This window comes from Lissotriton vulgaris, chromosome 7, assembly GCF_964263255.1.
Source record: "Lissotriton vulgaris chromosome 7, aLisVul1.2, whole genome shotgun sequence".
NCBI classification, from domain to species: Eukaryota; Metazoa; Chordata; class Amphibia; order Caudata; family Salamandridae; genus Lissotriton; species Lissotriton vulgaris.
The window spans coordinates 49,697,628-49,715,190 of record NC_141695.1 but is presented as its reverse complement, the minus strand read 5'-3'; positions in this window follow the sequence as shown (position 1 = coordinate 49,715,190).

Genomic DNA, 17,563 nt, shown 5'->3' with positions numbered 1-17,563 from the left:
TGATTGGATGCACGTCATCCAACACAGTTCGCCATGGACCATTTCCGGGTTCAACGACCCTGAAATCACTACTTCAGCAATGCCGCCTCCACCGACCATCATCCACTAGGTCCCGTAAGAGGCTACACGCAGGTACCAAGCGGGTGCCAGGCGTTGCGGACGTGAGTTCCTTTGCTTCTTTCAAAGCTAAGTACTTTCTCGATGTTTCCAGCAACTTTCACTCCGTTTTCTCAAATCTGCTTTGTATGTCGTTCTTCCTCCTACAGGGTGTGCCATTTTCGCCTCCACCCCCCTCCCGTTACCTATGGGGTGTGGATCTTTTATTTTACAAGTGAGAGCATTTTAATCCATATCTGCTGGGTCATAGCAATGTCACTCGTACCCACTGGCCCCGCCTTATGGCCCATTGATCTCTAACCTACACTATTAACGATATGACGCCAGAATAGGCGTGCAGGTGCCTCTATATGATATATTAGTTGCATGCATCTCCACTGACCCTTCTCTCTGAGGCCAGTATACCTACCACTGTAAAATACTATTACGGTCAGCATTTGACAGCCACTTTCCAAGTGGTTAATCAGAAGCACATTTCGAAAAGCATGGTTTAGTCATAACAAACCAGCATAACAGTTTTGTAATTAATTACGTGTTTTGTCTTGTTTATATGTCTATATGTAAATTTTTCTTGCAAACTATACAGGTTCCCTCTAAATTTGAGGTAATTTACCCCTTGAAACTTGTTGGTTTGTTTTTGTTTTTTGCACCATTTTACATTAATTTTTTACTTTCACGTCCTCTGGTTAGGGTGGGCCTTAGCGTCCCCATACCGCCGAGGTACACTCCCCATGGTCCTGACGAATGCCCAGTAATTCACACGTCAATGGGTGGAAACATGTTGACCCCACTATAAGTGGAAAAGCTGAACAATTATTTTGGTAGTTTCCACATATATATCACTTGTAATATGTGCGACACAATCTGTAAATTTTTAACTTCCCACATTTACATACTCTTCACAAATACCCAGCTCCGCAGTAATCTGGCGTAGTAGCACACCGGGGAGGCATTTGCCTTCTGGCGGTGGGCCCGATGATGAAGAATGTCATCAACCAGGATGGTGAGTGAGGGATTTTCATACAAATCATATAGATTTGCATATTCATTCTCTTTCCATTTTGTGCTTCTATGCATTTATTGAGTAACACTCTTTTGTTGTTTAAAATGGACTTCCTGGGGGATTGAGAGTGTACCTTACCTTCCCTCCCTCTCTCGTTGATAATAAATAAAAAACTTGCTTTCCTGTGTCATCAGAGGACTTGGGTGGTTCTGACAGAGGTTCTTCTGATGTACTGGTCCGTTGACTGTCGTTTCCCCTTCTTGAAGGTGTGACTACTTGTCTGCATTCATGGGTTCCCGTATTCCTATTTCAGCTTCTTGAAACTCTGTTCATCTCATCCTCTCTCATGTGCCTCCAACTGGGATTTTGGCTCTCATGAGGTTGTCCATGATGGGTCGAGGTTGTTCACTTGCAGTGAGTCAGACCATCTGGTTCTCTCATGAACCTTTAACCCTGGTGTCTTGCTCTCATCATTTATGGGGCTTTGGTACTTGGTGTAGGGGAACACGTCTGTCTCCTATTTCCTTTGATTTGGTCAGGCCGTTGTTTCTTTAGGGGTTATGGTTTTCTCTTGGATCTGCTGATCTCCCCTCTCTGTGCCAGTGGGTCTTCTAAGTCCTGCCCCCTGCTCTGGGGTCCCTGCCTGGGGTCTTCCATTGGTGCTTCTAACGTTGCTTGGTCCTACTTTGCACCCCTGGTTTCCATTGGTCTTGAGGGTTTTGTCCTTCCCGTGTTTACTCTTGCCACATATTCTCTGGAGGTTTGACGTTCTCCATTCTTTGGATGTGTTGTTGGTCTTCCACTCCAGAATCCTCTCTATTAATGATTTGGGACTCATTTAAGGCCGCAGCTAGCAGTTTTATCATCAAATTTGTTTTGCGCAAGAAGACATTTTTTGAAGCTAAAAATGCTCAGTTATTGGCAAAAATTAAAACACTTGAATATGATTATTATCGATCAGCTTCAGAAACTTCTTTAAAAAATCTTATTGATGCAAAAATGTCATTTAATAAATCCTCTACAGAAGCTGCCTCCTCTTACCTTTTAAAAAGCAGTGCCCGTTATTACGGTGGTCAGAATAAGATGGGCAAACTACTTGCCAATTACTTAAACATTCATCGGGAACAAACTAAAGTTAAATCCATTCGCAATAATGCTGGAGATTCGTTCTTTAAAGATAAGGATATTTTAAAAGAATTTGTCTCTTTCTATAAAAATTTGTATTCCCCGGAGCACCAACCATCCTCTATTGAACTCTCCTCTTTCTTTCAATCGATACCTTCTCCTCATATTCATGACACTGATTTTGCCTCACTAGAATTGGATATTACTTTATTCGAAATCAAACATGCTATGTTGGTTCTAAAAAGAGACAAAGCACCAGTTCTGGATCGTTTTACCATTGAATTTTATTTTCATTTCGCATCTATACTTCTTTCTCATCTCTTATTACTTTACACCTTTTTTATTTCGGAAGGTTCCTCCTCAGGATATTTTCAAGATGCCGTAATCTGTTTAATTCCCAAAGAGAATAAAGATCCCTCTTTCTGTAAAAATTACCGTCCTATTTCCTTAGTTAATTTAGACTACAAGATCTTTGCAAAGCTTCTTGCTCTTCGTATCGACACCATTTTACCCAATATTATTGGCCCCGAACAGTCAGATTTTGTCCAAGGTCGCTTTTCCTCAGACAATTCTAGAGTTTTCTTTAATATCTTTAAAAGCTTCTTCCCTCGATTATCCCATTGCGGCGATAGCGATGGATGCTGAGAAGGCTTTTGACCAGATTGGATGGAATTTTATGTTTCAGGCGCTTAAATGGATTTGGTTCCCTGCTAAATTGATATCTCTTATCTCCCTATTGTATTCTGGTCCTAAGGCCTCTATTTTTGTTAACGGGAAAACATCTGATTCTTTTTCTCTTTTCAGAGGAGTCCGTCAAGGTTGTCCCTTATCTCCTCTTTTATTTATTGTTGCTTTAGAACCTTTTTTAATCAAAATTTGGTTGGATAACAGGATTACTGGGTTTAAAATCAATACTAAACATGTTAAAATGTCTGTTTATGCTGATGACATTCTTCTATATTGCTCAAATCCCTCCATCTCTTTTCCAGCTTTTCTTTCTCAAGTTGATACTTGTTCTCAATTATCTTTTTCTCAATTATCTCAGTCTTAATTCGGATAAATGTGAAATTCTTCCTTTTAAATGTTCTTTGTTTGGAACAAGATTTTGTCTCTAATGGTTTCTCTTGGAAATCCTCCAAGAATAAATATTTAGGATTATGGTTTTTGTTGTAAACAAATAAAGGCAGGATACCAGCGATCAATGTTGTTCAGCGTAGTAGTTTATTAAGACGGATGATAAGAGTGATTCTCCCACTATTCCAGAAACCTTAAAGAAAAACTTTGACGTTCTTTCCAAAACTCTCTCTGCTTCTATTGATCGCTGGCATCCCCATTTCCTCTCCTTTTGGGGTCCCCTAGATTCTATTAAGATGATGCTCTCCCCACTAATTCTTTATCTCCTGTCTATGATCCCGATGCACATTCCTGGTTTTAATTTAAAAAAAAATAATTCCATATTAAACAAATTTCTTTGGAAGAATAAATCTCCTTGCATAGCTCGTAATGCCCTTAAAGCAGATAAATCCTCTGGTGGCCTCAAATTTCCTGATTTCAAAGTGTATTATTATGCTTTTTCTTTGAGACAGTCCTCTAGATGGCTTTCTCCAGATCATTGTGTTCATCCTCCTCTTTGGTTGACTATAGAAAAACACTTTATAGCTCCTTTCCATTTTAATGAAGTTCTTGCTTTTACTAAGAAAATCTCTTCTTTGCGTCCTTTAGTTATCTCTCATACACGTAAATTACTGATTCCTCTTCTTCCATCCTCTTATCCTTCCTTTATCTCGTTAGATCAACAACCTATCTGGCACAATCACTTATTACGCATCAATTGGTATCTCATAATACACCTTTATTCTTCTCAGATCTTCAATTAAAATTCTCTTTACCTTCTTCCTGTAGATCTCAGTATGACTTGCTCCTTCCTCCTCTTTCACAATATCTTCTTTCTTTACCATCCGATCCCAATATTCCTACCAGATGCTCTACTCTTTTCCCTTTATTATCGGTCACTACATCGACTTTTTCTCTTTATATATTTTCGTTCTTCTCCTCTGGGTCAAGGTGAAATCTGATTTGGCCTGGGAAAAGGATCTCTCGGAATGTTGGCCTATTCCTTTTTGGGACAAATTGTGATTAAAAATTCATAAAACCTCAAGAGCCGCTAATACTTCTCAGACTTTTTATTTTATTTACAAACGCCTCCTTTTTACCCCAATTGACTGCCCTTCTCTTTCCCATTTTTGGCTCTTGGTTTGGTCTCAAATAAATAAAATGTTCAACACCCATATTCATTTTCCATTCCCAACGTCTTTTTGGGTTCTTTATCACTTTCTTGGCCACATTCAACCCCGACTCCCGACTCCCTCATTAATCGACTTGCTGCTTGCAATTGCCCTTCATTTAATAACCTCAAATTGGAAACAAGCTGACAAGGTTACTTTCAAAGCTTGGTGGAATGCTGTTTGCTTTCATCATAGATTAGACACAAACAATGTTACTCCTGGGTATTTTATGGCTCCCCTTATCCTCATATCTAACAACTATTGCTTCATCTTCGGCCATTTTACCTACTACCTCACATGAAGTTCGAAAACCTCCATGACTTTTGTTGTCTTTACATTTCCGAATTTATTTCTTGTTATTACTCCTTTTCTCTTTTTAATTATTACAATTTTGGAATTTATGCTTTACAGTTTACTTATTATTGCTTCTTGTTGCTGTATTAAGGTTTGCGATTCAGGTAATTTTCTTGCTTGTATTGTTTTATTAAGATATTCCCTCCGCCCCTTTTTCCTCTCTCCCATCCCTCCCCCTTTAGGAGTGATCATTCTGTATTTTTGATATTTAATGTTTATTTTTATTCTTCATATGTATTCTTTACTATCTCTGTTAATAAACTTTAAACTTAAAAAAGTAAAGTGCTCTGACACTCTACCCTGTGTTAGTAGTGCTATAAAACAAATTAAATGTATGTGTAGAGAAGGTCAATGGGGGAGGTGCCGAAAAAGAACACAGGGCCATACTATCAAGAAAGGGCGATACATTATCGCCGCTTTTATCGGCAGGAAACTACCGCTAAAGCGGCAATAATGGGCTTGATAATATGCCCTTGTGAATTCCCATAGACGCCCATGTTCACACCAGAACCTGGGCTTCTATGGGAATTCACAAGGGCATATTATCAAGCCCATTATCACCGCTTTAGCGGCAGTTTCCTGCCGATAAAAGAGGCGATAATGTATCGCCCTTTCTTGATAATAAGGCCCATGGTCCTGAGCGCCACCAGCGTTAAAGCTGGCCCTGACCTCACGTTTTGTACATTGTGATGGTTCCCATTGAGTGAGACTGGTTTCTGGTTCCATTCATTTCCAGAACCTTGTGGTGAGGATGTGTGGCTCGGTGGGCCTGGTTTGGTGCTCGCAGTAAACTTTTAGAACATTAAATCTGCAAGCACTAGCCCCTGTTGCTTTGTGGACACAATTGTAGATTGATCCGGTGAAACATTAACATCTATTTTGGTTCATTCCTGTGAGTACATTTATATTAAAGAAAGTTGAAATGCATTGGAAACTTTCAAACTTTCCATTCAGTTCTACTTTCAAAGTAGAACACTCAGTCCCTGGGGGCCTTAAATGAGCTCAGTCTCAGGGAGGGTGCTGAGGCAGAGCTGATATCATTATTGATAACTAACAGCAAGATTTTTTTAAGTTAGCTCAAGTCTAGCAACAAGCACTGGCAATGCCAAGAGGTCTGGCTTGTGAATGTAAGCGTCGTTTGTGACATTGATGTAGAAGCCTGTTTATAAGAGCACAGTACATCGAAGGCAATCAGGGCCTCCCTACATTTCCTTTGACAAAGATTGCACTAGAAGAGAGCACAGTCTCAGGCAAGAGTAGGGTCCATCCCATGGAATCTGTTACCTGGCCCTGTGTTTTTGTTTATGTCCTAACAAATGCTCTGAATTTCACTGCTTGCATTCGAAAGGGCCTGCTTTTAGCAAACCAGAATATGTAGGCTGCTAGCCATTTCAGATCACTTGTGCATATTTACTATCCCATTAACATATCAGTGATTTACATCTGTATTATGAATCCTTATAGCCGAAGTCCAGAGAGGTGGGGTGAAGGTATGCAGGAATGCATATTTTTACAAGGATAACATGTTTCGTATTTACTGATATTATGATGAAATATGACCTCAGCTAATGGGTAGATCATTTTTCATTTCAAACGTGTCTAATTGATTTAGGAATGTTTTAAAAACTTTCTAAATCAATTAGACAAATCGTGCATAGGCCACATTTTTGCATATTCAGTGAACATGGACTTGGTGCTGGGGACTTTCCAGGAAGCTTACAATGTTGCATACAGCGCTCTCTAATCCACCCCCAACGATCAGGTACAGCATTACGTCACTTCCTTTCTCTATTGTGCGCAGTTCATTCTCGCAGACTCTGCAGAGTGCAGGATATAAACAGGTATCCAAACGTTCCTTTTCCTGGAGAAGTCTATTTGAAAAAAGATTTAAGCAAGCAAGATGCTTCCATGGAGCTTCCTAATTGACATGTTTCGAAAAACACTGTACAGTTTATTTGTCTTCTTAATGTAACATTTTATGTAGTCATTTCAGTTGTTTTTGTTTTTTAAGACTAACAAGAAAAACAACAACACCGACCCCTCCCCCCAAACCCTGGTCACACACACAAACAGATGAAAATGATAAATGAAAGTTTTTCAGATGAAATTGCAGAGTTAGAAAAAGTGTCTTGGTGACATAGAGCTGGCTTGAAACAGCTGCATGAGTGAGCACCACAGCTATGCCACTGATGGCAACACTAAGCATCACACACTCAACCAGTCACAGATCCTTTGCGGATTGATTGGCAGAAGTACTTCACCTCTTCAATTTCTTAACACACTGCAGTGGCCTCATGTGAGAACTCAACAGGGCCTGGTTAAACAGATACTGGCATTTTACACTGACCATCTCTGCCAAACCAGCCAATGAATGTCTGTGTTTCTACTTTATTTTGTAATCAATAAGAATTCTGAAAGTAATTAAGACTACTGAGTGATAATATTCTTAGACTCATATTTAACTTTGACAGTGGTACTTTAACAAAATGCTAATGTGTTATTTATAGAGCAAAAGTGCAAACACTTATTTATTTATGAAGCATTTTAAATAACCTTGTAGTTGCCAATGTGCACTGGTGCTTGCCCTGAAGAGTGTGCTTTATGCCATGCCCATTGAAGCCATAAGTATGGTAGGTGTGAGGGTGGAAATACAACTGTGTTCCCACTGGTCTGTAAGTGAGGAGGCCAAGGGATTCCCCTTCTGCAGAATGGCAAGTGTGTGAGGGGGTTGACTGTCCAAAAAGTGGCACTCATTGCCCTCTTAGCAGCACTAGAGGGGCAGCACTGCACCTGAGGGGGTTGTTGCAGCAAGAGGGGATCAGTTGGTCTGATTCCTGCATACAGAAGTTGCTCAGGAGGCAGGGACAGAGGGAAAGCACCTGTGATTATGAAACAGACCAGATGGGTCTCAGCGGGGAAAGGGTCAAGTGAGCTGCTGTGCACCATATGAGTTCTGTCGGGTCTAGGATGAATAGTATACTTATTAGTGTCCTTGAAGATCATAAAGATCACCAAGGATTTCCAGGTGCCTCACACCTGGGCGCGGGCAAATCAGCCCGAAAACAATCAGGTGGAAACATGACTACCAACATATGGGTGGAGTGAAAGCCTGTCTCATGGTGATTCTCACATAATTGTCTGGCAACAGCTGTGCTGTCAAGTCAGACCATAAAAAGAGGAGCCAAATTGTGCCTCTCCATGAATATTAGGTTTGAGGAGTGCTGCATACCAGACACTAAATGACTTCAGGGAGCTTAGTGTCACTATCCAGTAGTAGATTCTGGTGTGGATACAGAGAGAGAGGGAGAGAGAGAGAAGTAGCAAAACAACCAGTGGCACAAACATGGCTAGAAATGTTAAGCTCAGAAAGCAGTGCGTAGGCAGTTTTTATCCTGTTTTCTATTTTCAGTCGTTGGCCACTGAGTCTTAAATCGGTTCAGTCACAACGGCTCTGTCACTTCCATTTCCAAACATGTAACTCCTGCAGTACAGTGATATAGGAGGCAACTCGGCATGTCATGAGGGTGACATTCACCCATTTCTGTATAGCACCAGCGACACCCCATGACGCCCTACACTATAATCCTTCATAGAAAAAAAGAGTGAAATTCTCTCTGCTGAATGAACTATTAAATGTGATTTCATCTGCCTCTACTAGAATGTCAATATTGGTCTGACATGGTTTAGTTGCTATGCCCAAGACTCAGCTCCGGGCGCTGCACTGGCTATACAGTGGTGAGTATCTCAAAAGTACTTTTAAGGTGGGGGTCAGTGAACTGTTTTCTTCTTCATGAATGTGCAGCCTGTCAATGTTATTGTTATTGTTATTGTTATTGTTATTTTTGATTTGTAGCGCGCTCAATCACCTACAGGCCTCTAAGCGCTCAATGTTCACATGACTACATATCTCAGTGATAGTCATCACCTGTGTGTGCCTGCAGACTTTGCACATACAAACAGTTGGTTAGTGGATCCAGTTTTCCTCTAAGTTTGTTACTTCTGTAGGCTTCCCTTTGCTTAAATCACCTATAGAAATAGACAAATGTGTTCCCTCCAGTCATTTCTTCATTCACACTGAGGCTGGTGTGAGGGAGATTACTGTCCACACTTCGAATTTGGGTTTACTTACCTGGAGGTGCATTATATACAGCTGATCTACCACCATTTCTACAGTGACCCACAATTTGTTGTGTAATGCCAATGATACCCCACCACTAGATCATGATGAAGGGTCCCTGGGTATCACAGATATTAATTGCACTTGGGCTGAATGGAGACTGCTTGAAGTGTTGGCCTTTGAAGGGTATGGGGCCTCCTGAAGTGACCTTCCTGCACATAAACAATCTTCTCCCAACTCAGACACCCTTGTACTATGGTGCAAGGGTGCCTGCGTTAGTGCTAAGCAGCTGAACTCAGTGAATAGGGCACATCCCAACGTTTTCAGAATGAAGAAGCGTGGCTTAGCAATGTTTCCTTAACGCTACGCTTCTCCATTCTGTTGTAAATACACCACTCTATTCTAGAAGCTAGGATTCAAAGGCCTCTCAATGGCCGTCCTTCTTGTAGTCAATGCTCGCAACATCCTTTTCACTGCACCTGTAGATTCTCTGAAGAATATGGCACCAACCATTTTCTTCTCTTACTTTTATCTTAATTTCTATGTAGTCGTCAGTTTAAGTAGCTTCCTCCTTGTCAACAGGTGAAAGTGGGCAGGGCCAGGAGTTTGTGACTATAGTTTTCACATATTGCTCAGTTTTTGTCATTTGGTCAACTTCTTCAGTGGACTCTACACATGGATAATGGGAAAGAAGTCAACAGAGATCCCTAATTCAGGATTATAGACTACCTCAAATGAGAATTGGAAAGCCCATTTTTCTATCCTTGGAGGCGATTTCAATTCAGAACACTGTAATGATGGCATTGATGGATTGTGATCAATGCATTCTCGGATCTGGTTTACATGAGGTGAAACTGGAGGCAGCCTCACGGGATATCTGTGACAAATGGCCACTGATCATTCCCTGTTGCTAGAGGAGAGCTGCAGCTTGGAAATTAAGTGAAGCATTGCTGTCTAAAGTTATTCTCTGTTCACTGTGTCACAGAGTCATAAACTGTTGGTTTGACTTCACCAGAGCACATTTTGCCCTGTCTGGTCTGTCATTTGATGTGATCCCAGTCACGCTGTGACATTATTTAATGATGGAGTAAAAAATAACAGATATCCTTTCTTAGATATATTCATGTATAATTTCACATTTAGATTGAGGACAATGTGTGATTTTCACATTTATAGTAAACCATATATAGAGAAAGATCATGTTAAGTTTGCAGGAGTTATTGTAGGCCTCAGTTGATGGACTCCATATTACATCAAATGTTGTACTCCTGTTTGGAATCTCTGACAGAATATCAACGTCGAAAAGATTGACATCAAACATATCGGAGGCGGAATATCGACATCAAGAATATCGAAGTCCTATCTACATTAAGGTAAGTACAAAAATATTGAAGAAGAAAAAAAATTGTTGTAAAAAACATTGTTGTAAAAATATCGTTTTTTTGGATGCTTACAAATAATATCACATTAAATAAATGATACATATAACTAAAATAACCATAGTTAAAAATATATTTAAAATTATAAGTAATACATATAATTTAAAAAAATATATATATACATATAAAATATAATATATATATACTTACTTAATAACATTTACAATTAATTACTCTAATAACTTACACATTGTTAAAAACAATGCATAAATTATAAATACATACATACACATACAACAATATTATAAATAAAAATATAAAAAAAATATAACAAATTAAAACAAATATTGTAAATAAATTAGACACTACATTAACTAAAACAGTAAATATTGGATAGCGTAGGGGTTACAATTCCTATTCCATCGCCAGAGAGTGGAACAGTAGGCAAAGTGTTGGATAGTGTAGTGGTAAAAATTACTATTCCAACCCCAGAGGGTGCAACTGTAGAAAATAGAAACCTTCTCAGGGGTCTCACTGATACAACTTGGTCCTTTTAACCCAACAAAGAAGAAATTGGCAGAGAAGCTGTAATATAAAATCCATATTTATTAAACCCAAGATGAGGGAGACTACGTCACACAGAAGCCTTAGCAACTGATTGAGGCAGTCTAAGGAGTACAGAAAACAGAGGCCTTATATATGCTTGGGGTTACATAGTCAGCATAAGACTAAGGGGCAGACCTTGCTCATGTAAGCATGCAAAATGGCTAATATGGGCATGCAAGATCTGCTTGCTCAACAAAGTGGGAGTAGTTGCTAATTCAGGTGAACACATCTTGACATTTACCGACTAGGAACAGCTGCAAGGACAGCTGCAAGCTCAACTGAGCATGTGCGAAGGTGGAAGATGCTAAATATAGTTTGTTTCTAGGCAGATTACAAGAGCAGTCAACACTGAGGGATGACAGAGCACATGGCGGGCACGTGGCAGCACATGGCAAACAAGCTGGCTGCCAGAAATACAAAATGGCTTTCAGCTCATGCTAACAAATCCCTGCATTCTTTAAAACAACAGAAGGGAAAGTGTTGGATAGCGTAGGGGTAAACATTACTATTCCAATTCCAGAGGGTACACCAGTATTGAAGATGTTGGATAGGGATGTATGACGTTACAACGCATACTTTTACTCCGCATACCATTACAACGCGGTATTTACAACGCATACCGTTACAACGCATAGCGCTTTGGGGTGCTGGATAGTGGTAAGTATAATTTACTATTCTAACTCCAGTCCCCGTGGACCCTAGGGAAGGTGTTGGATAGTAAATTAAACTTACCTCTTATCCTAGAGCGCCCCCCAGCGCAATGCGTTGTAATGGTATGCGTTGTAATGCCTGCGTTGTAGTGGTAGTGCGGAGTAAAAAATGCGTTGTAACAGGTGCATACCGTTGGATAGCGTAGGGGTAAAAATTAACATTCCAACTCCAGAGGGTGCAACAGTAGGGAAAGTGTTGGATAGCGTAGGGGTAAAAAATACTGTTCCTACTCTATAGGGTGCAACAGTAGGGAAAGTGTTGGATAGCGTAGGGGTAGAAATTACTATTCCAACTCCAGAGGGTGCAACAGTATGGAAAGTGTTGGATAGCGTAGGGGTAAAAATTACTATTCCAACTCCAGAGGGTGCAACAGTAGTGAAAGCGTTGGATAGCGTAGGGGTCAAAATTATTATTCCAATTCCAGAGGGTGCAACAGTAGGGAAAGCAGTGGATAGCGTAGGGGTCAAAATTACTGTTCCAGCTCCAGAGGGTGCAACAGTAGGGAAAGTGTTGGAAAACCTAGGGGTTAAACTTACTATTCCAACTCCAGAGGGGGCAACAGTAGGGAAAGCGTTGGATAGTGTAGGGGTTAAAATTACTATTCCAACTCCAGAGGGGGCAACAGTTGGGAAAGTATTGGATAGCATAGGGGTCAACATAACTTACTAATAATTAAAATAATACATTTTTTGTAAAAAATAACAATTTAATTGCTAAATTACAACAAATTAATGAACAATACCAAAAAATAATTATTTAAAACTAATTACCATTGAATAAATAATTAACAATTAAAATAAGTACAATTAAATAATAAGGGGCCCATTACGATGGCGGGCAGATCGCCACCGCCATGGTGGCGGTGGCAATCATATTGTGCTTTGAAATGCACAACGTGCGTTTTTACCATTGCCGCGGGCGGCGCTTTCAGCACCGTCCGCCAAAATGGTAAAAATACAGGATGCGCCCGCCAGTGTGGCGGGCGCATCCTAATTGTCAAAGCGGGACAGCCGCTCCTATGGCGAGCGGTCCAGTTTTGCACTGGGATGGCGGGCGGGCAAAGTCCGCCCGCCATCCTAATGGGGGCGTAAGTATTAAAAACGTATTAACAAATAATACTAAAATAAAAAAATAAAAAATCAATACCAAAAAAAATAAAATTAGTAAAAAACATTTAGAAATAATAATTAATTAACAATACATTATTGATAAACACCAATAAATTATTAAAAAGCAAATGAAATTACCAATTAATAAGGAATGAACAAGTATTATAACTAATTATTAATAATGCATTACCAAATAATAATTGTTTAACAATAATGTATTTATCAATACTCAACATTAAAAAAATAAAATTACTTAATTACAATTAAATTACTTCCCACCCCATTCCCCTATAACCTCACAACACACTTCAATAATACATTAATACACATACTATATTTACCAATAATTAATTAATAAATAATAATGACCAATAACACAAATTAATGACCAATTACTAAATAATAACATATACATATTTATCAATACCAATCAATAAAAAAATAATATTTACTTCATTACAATTACATTTCTTCCCACCCTATTCCCCTATAACGGTTCAACACACTTCAATATTAAATTAATATACTTAATATGATTACCAATTATTCAATTAATAAAAATGAATTACCAATTAATAAAAAATAATTACCAATCAATACTTAATTAACATGAAAATATTTATCAATAAAAATTAAATATTTAATTAATTAAAATGTAATATTTCCCACCCTATTCCCCTATAAATCCACAACCCACTACATAACTAAAACTCAAAATGTATTTAAAAATATTAATAGTTCCTAAAAAATGTTTAATTTATTTAGTATATTTAAATTACTTCCCACTCTATTCCCCTATAAACCCACAACCCGCTATGGTACTAAAATGCATAATTTACTTAAATAAATGATTACTACCTTCTAAAAATGTAATCCACATATTTTAAAACTAGTACAATAATTAACAAAAATTATAAAAACAAACATATAAAATACATTATAAAATACATAACACTAATAATAATAGCGATATTAGTAACATCGATATTTTTGCTATTGATAATATTAACTTCGATATTAAAAAAAACAACATTTCTTACCTTCAAGGTCGATATTCTGGTTGTCGATATTCTTGATTTCGATATTCTGAGCCTCCGAAATTTTGTACTCGATAATATTGTCTGTCGTTATTTTGACTGTTTACCTGTTTGTTGTGCATAATATATTCACATTTGAGATTTGACATTTCTACAGTGTATTCATTATATTAGTCTTGTTTTTTTGCGAAAAGACCACTGTCTCATTTAATAGAACAGTACAAGGGAATCTTTTACACTCATGCAATATACTTTCAGGAGTTCAGACCTGTATAGTGGAGTTCTGAATCTTGACTATTCCATATTTGATCAAAACTTCTTTTCACCAGTTGTGATTTGAAGATAAGAATTGATAACTGAAGGGAGGTTCAGTTCATAATCTGAGGCAGTAGTTGTAGCTGGTGACTTCTGCATTTATGTCAGGGCAAGGGTAACGTTTGTGATGCTGCAGAGAAAGGAGGCTCTTCACAAGGATAAACTTACAAGTGAGTAAATCTACATGTGCATGTTTAGTCTTACACGTTCGCGTAACTTTACTACAACTTTAGGCTATTCAGCATTTGCAAGCATAAAGTTTCTCAAAAGTGTACAATTACATATTCCACACCTTGCAACAGTGGTGGAACCTAATTTATGAGTGTAGAGTTACTAGAGCCAAAAAGGAGCAGTACCACACATTGCCAAACACCAATACTGCGACACTCTTCATAGAAAATTATGGAGACAGGTATTTAATTACGCAGAAGATATTGTTAAATAAAAGTAATTTATTTCAACTTTTAAAAAGTATATATAAATTAAATTGTTTAAACAATTAAATTTATTATGAAAACACATTTTTTGGGGAGGTCAAAAACAGTCTCTCCGACCGAGAAGCCTTAAAACTAGGAGTCAGAAAGAACAAGCATTGGCATAGCCAATAGGTCTCGCGTTTGGGACCTTAAGTGTTTAGCGATTGTGCTGCATAACTAAATAGTTCTAAGGTTCCAAAAGTGAGACATATTGGCTATGCCAATGCTTTTTTTTGTATGGCAGAAGATGGCAGAGTTCCCCTTTACCAATACTTGTGAAGGGCCCCCCGTGCAAGCCTGCGAGCACTTATCGAGGCAGCACCGGCCTCACCTGAAATTACAGGAACAGGTCTGTTTCTGGCCAGTCCCAGTCTCTCTGGCCGCTTGGAAACACCCTCTGCCTACTGACCATTGTGGCATGTCTTTTGCCATGTTCTCACTGCCCTCCCTGTTCAGCACATCCAACTCTTCCCTTAGTCTACAGCACAGAGCAGCCGGTTTAAAGTGGGTGCCACTTTTTCACAGAAAATACATGCTCTTCGCCCCAAAATCGGGCTTGCCAGCAAGAGTTAAACAAGCATTGGCATGGCCAATAGGTCTCGCTTTTGGGACCTTCTAAGTATTTAGTTATGCAGAAAAACATCCTTGATGCAACCACAACAACTGTTGTGTGGCTAAACACTTATAAGGTCCCAAAGGCGAGACCTATTTGTTATGCCAATGCTTTGTGTGGTTGTGTGTCTGGTTGTGTGGGTGGTTGTGTGTGGTTGTGTGTGTGTGGTTGTGTGTGTGTGGTTGTGTGTGTGGTTGTGTGTGTGGTTGTGTGTGTGTGTGGTTGTGGGTGTGGGTGCGGTTGTGGGTGCGGGTGAGGTTGTGGGTGTGGGTGTGGTTGTGTGGTTGGGTGTGGTTGTAGTTGTGTGTGTGTGGTTGTGTGTGTGGTTGGTGTGGTTGTTGTTGTGTGTGTGGTTGTGTGTGTGGTTGTGGTTGTGTGTGGTTGTGGTTGTGTGCGTGGTTGTGTGTGTGGTTGTGTGTGTGGATGTGTGTGGTTGTGTGTGTGTGGTTGTGTGTGATTGTGTGTGTATGGTTGTGTGTGCTTGTGGTTGTGTGTGTGGTTGTGTGGCTGTTTGGCTGTGTGTGTGGTTGTGTGTGTGTTTTGTGTGTGTGTTGTGTGTGTGGTTGTGTGGCTGTGTGTGTGTGTGTGTGTGTGTGGTTGTGTGTGTGTGTGGTTGTGTGTGTGTGGCTGTGTTTGTTTTTGTGTGTGGTTGTATGTGTGGTTGTGTGTGTGGTTGTGGTTGTGTGTGTGGTTGTGTGTGTTTGGTTGTGGTTGTGGGTGTGGTTGGGTGTTCGGGTGTTGTTTGTGTGTGTATGGTTGTTTGTGTGTGTGGTTGTGTGTTTGTGGTTGTGTGTGTTTGGTTGTTTGGTTGTGTGTGTGTGGGTGGCTGTGTGTGTGGTTATGTGTGTGGTTGTGGTTGTGTGTGTGGTTGTGTGTGTGGTTGTGTGTGGTTGTGTGTGCGGTTCTGTCTGGTTGTGTGTGTGTGTGGATGTGTGCGTGGTTCTGTGTATGTGTGGTTGTTTGTGTGTGTGTCCCAAGCCGTCCGTCCAGAGTAGGCAGGAAAGCGCACTCTCGTCTGGCCGTATTTGTCCTTGGCAGCTCACAGTAGGGCATCTATAAACTGTGTTAATGCATTTATGTGTGCATTATAACAGCTGATAAACGTACTATTCTTGGCTAGTAATACCCGAACCGGCACGAGAGCAATTTCCAAGGCACATTACTCCATTTCTCTAGGCTAAAGGGTTTGATTTATTACCAGGCCCGTTTAATTCAAGAAAGCCTTTAGCCATGAGTGTCATATGATCTGTCTCACAACACACTTGCAGAGGGAAAATTGATCCTTTATAAATACAACGTGATTATAACTTTGGTGGCGCGTACAAAAGTTCTGCTGCGGAACCACCTGTGACAAACATAAGCTCTTTTGTGTAAAGAGCTGAAATGCTTTCGCAATCACCGATTGTTATAATGTGCTACTTACAGCAGTGAGTCCAGTGCTTAACTTGTGCCAATGGTTGCAGGTGATGGACACACTCACTCACAACTCCAGGCAGAGATTTGTTTTCATCATCCGTCTTTGACCCAGGGCAAGAGAGAAAGGCAGAAAAAGTGAGAAAGAAGGGATGAAGAAGAACCTAAACAAGTGAGACAAACAGTATATGGTAAGTGAATAAAGAAGTGTGAGGAGAAACAAAGACCAGCCTGTCTTGATGTTCGGGTATTCCATAGCAGGCTCCTAAGAAAACATTTGGGCCCCTGCATTTGTTTTGCAATCATAGCACTGACGGTATGTGAATAGGGACCGGTTCTAGTACACATACAGAGGAATAAAATTGTCAGATTCTGACAACAACTGCTGTATGTATTTTTGTATAAATAATGTTAATTAAGAGCAGAAGAGAGTCTCTGAACACTACTTCCACCTTCATCGTTTTGCAAAACACATTTTCAGCATTTACCAAGATGTTGCTCAAACTGAGTACTACGCCTCCTTTATCACTGAGCAGAGGGAGGGAGGGAGGGAGGGGGGCGATCAGCCTAGGAAGATGGCCTATTGAACAACCGAAGTGTTTACCAGCAGCTCCTTACAACCCATCTACGGATTCACAGAGGGTGTGCAATGAAAGCGGGGAACGTCGGCACAGTTGTTGAAGAGTCCCTTGGCATGTTTCTAGTGGGTTTTCAGGCGCACAGAATGCATATTTAGAAGTGCCCTTTTTCTTTCTCCCCAGCTGATCGGCCACGGCCGCCATTTTTTCAAAATCTTGTGGGCACAAAGATGCACCAGATAACAATAGCAACACAAAGCCACAAATAACAAGCATTGGCCACGCAGCAGTAAAGCCGCACGGCAGAGGAAGTGGCAGCAGGGGG